Source organism: Solanum dulcamara, chromosome 7 (assembly GCF_947179165.1).
Source record: "Solanum dulcamara chromosome 7, daSolDulc1.2, whole genome shotgun sequence".
Taxonomy (NCBI): Eukaryota; Viridiplantae; Streptophyta; class Magnoliopsida; order Solanales; family Solanaceae; genus Solanum; species Solanum dulcamara.
The window spans coordinates 22,625,555-22,631,156 of record NC_077243.1 but is presented as its reverse complement, the minus strand read 5'-3'; the positions used below and the strand labels follow the sequence as shown (position 1 = coordinate 22,631,156).

At 33.8% G+C, this 5,602-nt stretch overlaps 1 long non-coding RNA gene across 1 annotated transcript; it reads right to left on the bottom strand.

Annotated features, from left to right (window-relative positions):
- Window positions 1-1,772: 1,772 nt before the first annotated feature.
- Window positions 1,773-4,656, bottom strand: LOC129895794 (uncharacterized). The gene is made up of 3 exons (XR_008767851.1): window positions 4,430-4,656; window positions 3,037-3,080; window positions 1,773-2,025 (listed from the first exon to the last, which is right to left on the bottom strand). It is a non-coding gene; the product is annotated as an uncharacterized LOC129895794 (long non-coding RNA).
- Window positions 4,657-5,602: the final 946 nt, after the last annotated feature.

The window sequence follows — 5,602 nt, the reverse complement described above, 5'->3', positions numbered from 1 at the left end:
TTGCTTCTCTTTATATTATGCTATGTATTTAAGACATATTTGCCCTTCTCCTTCAAATCCCTCTAAATTTAATAATTTATTTATTTTAATTTATTTATCTTATTTTTTTTTATATTATGTTATGTATTTAAAAATTATGAAATTTTGCTTGTGCCCGATAAATTGAGACAGAGGGTATGATATATATTATTGTAAAAACAAAAAACTTAAAATATTTAATGTTTAGGATCTTAGAGTCAGTCGGTGTAGAGTATGAATTTTCTTTTGCAAAAATATTTTTGAAAAATGAAATCATCCATCAAACTATTGATCCTTACTCACCTCAATCTAAAGGAATTACAAAATGGAAAACTCTAACTTTAAAGGAAGCGATGAATGTCTTACTTATAAGTTCAGGTTTACTACAAAACTTGTGGGGGGAATCCATCCTTACAACAAATCGAATACTCAATAGAGTTCCCCATTGGAAAACACAATCTATTCCATATGAGAAATAGAAAGGAAGAAAATCAAACTTGAAATATTTCAAAGTCTAGCCAAAGTCCAAATTTCTAAACCTAAGAGGGTCACAATAGGATCTAAGACTATAGATTGTGTTTATTGGATATGCTACAAATAAAAAGCATGTCGATTTTTAGTTCATAAGTTCAAACATTCGGATATTCATGACAATACGGTAATTGAATCAGATAACGCTGAGTTCTTTGAACATATCTATCCGTATAAATCTAGACTTGAATTGTCTAGTGAAGGCCGAAGGGTCTAACTGACCTCGAGAAGAACCAAAGGAAAATGTACCTAATAAAGAGACTTCAAGGCGTATAAACGTCAAAGGACATCTACTTCATTTGGATCTGATTTTGTAACATTTCTTCTTGAACATGAGCCTCAAACATTCAAAGACTCATCATTTTGGAAAGAGGCTGTGAATATTGAGATTGATTCAATCTTGAGCAACCATACTTAGGAATTGGTTGATCTTCCTCTAGGAAACAAACATTTGGTTCAAAATGGATTTTCAAAAGAAAAATGAAAGCTGATGGAACTATTGACAAATACAAAGCAAGACTTGTCGTCAAAGGATTTAGATAGAAAGAAGGTCTTGATTATTTTGATACATACTCACCTGAAATTAGGATTACATCCATTCGGATGTTAATTGCACTAGCTGCGGTATATGACCTTGAAATCCATCAAATGGATGTAAAAACAATTTTCTTAAATAGAGAATTGGAGGAATAAATTTACATAGAACAACCCGAGGATTTTGTGGTTCCTGTTAAAGAAACGAAAGTGTGCAAACTTGTTAACTCACTTTATGAACTAAAACAAGCACCCAAACAATGACATGCGAAGTTTGATCAAACCATGTCCACAAATGGATTTAAGATTAATGAGTGTGATAAATGTGTTTACATTAAAGAGACTCTAAATAAAATTGTCATTGTTTGTTTATATGTGGATGATATGTTAATAATGAGTAACGACATTGCAAACATAAATGGTACTAAGCGTATGCTTTCTAGTAAGTTTGATATAAAAGATTTAGGAGTTGTCGATTTGACATTGGAAATTAAGATTCACAAAACTCCTCAAGGTCTAGCATTGTCTCAAACTCATTGTCACGACCCAATCCCGTAGGCCGTGACTGGTGCCCCAAGTTGGGCACCCAAACGTACCCTTATCCCAAATAAACATTTTTAATCGAATAAACATAGGTAGTGATTAAAAAAGATTGCTAAATAGATCACAAAAATAGTTGTAGGCACGAGGGCTGATAGGCCGTCACGAAACACACACAACCCAAAACATATATACAAAATCCACAACATAACTTTGTCTACAGACCTCTACAGATGATAGCATAGTCATATGACGGGACAGGGCCCCGTCGTACCTCTGACCAAAATATCCAAATATACAGAGATAAAGTCAGTACCAAAATACAAGCTTCGAACAAGGGAGCACTGTCAACGACGCAGCAAATATCCTAAATAGGTGGATCAGCAAATCGAACTTCAATACCTGCGGGCATGTAACGCAGCCCCCGAAGAAAGGGGGTCAGTACGAAAAATGTACCGAATATGTAAAGCATGAATTGTAATAAATTAAAATCATAATCTAAATAGTATGTGCAGAAAACGAAATAAATGTTCAGAATTTCAAAATACTTATCATAATCCCAAATCATATATGCAAATATATATGCCGTATCCGGCCCCATTTCATGGGACTCGGTGAACAAAACGTGGTCGCTCTCCTATCATTGGCGCCACAGCACATCATAACACCAGAGTAGGAAATATCTCCGTAACAGATCATATCATATCAGATGGCCATATCAAATCATATCAAATCAAATCATATCATATTATATATGTACATGGCACAGCATAACTCCGTGGCATAACATACACCACAACCCATGTACATGTCATACCTGCCCCCTCACGTCGGGGCATGGCGAAAAAAATGCAGAGAAGTACGTTTGATAACATATCCTTGCTCAGGCTCAGTGAAAGAATGGTTACAGTATGCACGAGTAGAGTAGTGAGAAACTAAATACAATTTAAAATATAAAAATATTTATAGAGACTCAATAGCTTAATCCTGATGACAAGTCATATAAAAGAAACTGAGCTATAATCATAGTGTACTTCTTTCTGATGTCACAATGGTCTAGGTCAAAAACAGTCTTTCAGAAATCACTTTCCATATTTCGAAACATAATATGGGGATCAATTGAATAATTGAAATAACTATCATTTAAAAATCAAGATAATAGTTATTTCAAGTAACCTTCGATTGCCATTATGAATTATACTAAAGCATGAATTATATCAAAAGATGAATTATACCAAAATAGGATGGCTGGAATCAAACTCATGTATCAAAATATAATGATATAATTTCTAGGAATTTACGAACATTAGCCATCCTAGTGTCTCTAAGAATAGGAGCTTCTTTGGAATTTATACCTTCGTCCGTTTGTTTCATATAAATCATGTCAAAAGAAAGAAGGTTAGCTTTACATACCTTTAGTGTTTATCCACACACAACATGTATATGCTGCCTCATACCTATATTAATACGTTAAGCGTTATGGTTAAGATATGGCAAGGCATAAAACATTTTTATCGTTAGTAGATTATTTCGAACAAAAACAAAAAAAACTGGACAGCACCTCCCCTTAACTTCATCACCCTTTTTCGAGTATATAAAAGTAAAACTGGATTTTAGAGACTAAATGAAAGTTTTAGCTCTATCAAATAGATTTTCAAAACATCTTTAATCAACCAAAACGGAGCCTTACACAAGGAGTTATGCTAAATTTACTAACAGCAGTCCCATCCAAAAATGGGTTTGCAAAACACAAAATTCTGGGCAGCAACTCCCTTATATTGCTCACTTTTTTCCACTTCCAAATCAGTCATAAAATCCCCAAGCAACATCAATAATCACACCTTCAAATGTCATGTCAAGACAAGCCAAGACGATATTCAAAAATACTCCAAATCTGTCCATTTTAATACCAACACTAATTATGGGATTTTCTTGCTTCCAAGTCCATTTAATACAAGTTAATATCTTCATTATAACCTTATTGGTAAGTTAAGTCAGCCCACATTCATAACACTCAACAACAATTCCAATCCACATACAACTACTACATCTTCCAATTATCCTTAATGATCCATAGTGTTAACGTTTTATTGAAACAATCCTAAAACAGCTCAACCAACATATAATGCAACATATAACCTTAATTATCATTAATATTCCAATCTCAACAAGAACAATAACAACCTATCAAAATAGCCCTTAACTAACAACATAAAGATGCTCAAAAACCTCATGAACACATACCACAAGCCAAGCAAACCACCTATAATTTTTACACCTTATTTCATACTACTTTTCATCAAATTTTCGTGACTTATAACAGCAGCCCCTCAACATAAACATCACTCATTTAAATTCAAGAAAGCCATGTTAATATCACCACATGCTCAAAAACCTCATGAACACATACCACAAGCCAAGCAAACCACCTATAATTTTTACACCTTATTTCATACTACTTTTCATCAAATTTTTGTGACCTATAACAGCAGCCCCTCAACATAAACATCACTCATTTAAATTCAAGAAAGCCATGTTAATATCACCACAAGTCCTACCATAGCCCACAAACGAATTTCAACCTCAACTTTAACCATTTAATCCCTTCATTCTCATCCCAAAATTCATAACAATAACAATCAAATACTAAGCAAAATTAATTCATTATTTTCCACACCAAAACAGCCCCAAACGTCTCCTACCATGCCTCAACATCAACACCCATAATTTCATATATTTATCAACTCACACAAGCTTCAATTACCTTCAAGATGAGGGAAAAACGAAAAAGGAGATGAAATCTTACCTTAGATTTATGACACAATTTGCTTGAAAATTTTAGGGCTTGGTCAAAAACGTTTTTGCTTCTTTAATGGACCCATCCTTGCTGCCATAAACTTGAATAATCACCAACCTTGACCCTTTAATCTCTCCCTCAATTTATTTCTCGTTACTTCCTCTATCTTCATTTGTTGAAAATAAGAGTTCTTCCTTCTTGGAGAACTCTCTAGAGTTGGAAAAGAAGTGGATGCAGATTTTTGTCAATAAGGGGACCAAGTGGCTGCCTAAGAGGCCTAATTGTCCCTTACAAAAATGTGGGCCAATAGGAATTGGCCATGTGGCAGTGGGACCACTTTTCATCCACTATTAACTTAATTAATCTCAATTAATCTCAAATTCCTATTTAATAATTCAATCATGGTTAATTAATCCCTAATCTTGATTAATATTTCTATATCAGTAGAAATTTGAAAACAGGTCGAGCCATTTTAAAATTCGAAATTAAAATTCGCAGCCAGCACCTTTGTTCAGTAAAACAGTCATATCTCTTGATACCGATATCGAATAAATTCCCACAATCTATGGTTGGAAAGATAATCCAATTATCTACAACTTTTATTTTATAAGGTTTCCCAAATTCCTGAGCCATGATGGCGTTATGGTCTCCCCAAGTCAGATTGCCCAAAAACATAACTTAAAAACATCTTTTTGGAGGGCTCACACTTGGATTTGGCTCAAGGGTCCTCCTTGAGTTGTGTTTAACTTCACATACATTATCCATATAAATTATCATATGTCCTTTTTATAAAAATCCATTAAGTGGGCTCCACCTCAGCTCACGGTTAAGCTATCTATAGCCATAGTAAGACAAAACATTTCTGGGGTGTAACACTCATTATATCCAAAAGGTACTTCAAAAATACAAGTATTTAAACTTTAAAAGTGCAAAAATACCAATTGATGTGAACCTTGATCTTGCGAAGAATAAAGGTGAAAGTCAGGCTCAATTGGATTATATAAGAGTGTTGGGAAGTTTGATGAACATCATGAACTGTACACGACCAGACATAGTTTGTGCTATAAGTAAATTGAGTCGATACACAAGTAATCCCAATCAAGATCATTAGATGACAATGAAACGAGTTTTGGGTTATTTAGAACATACTCAAACTTTGCTTAGTATTATAATAAGTATCTA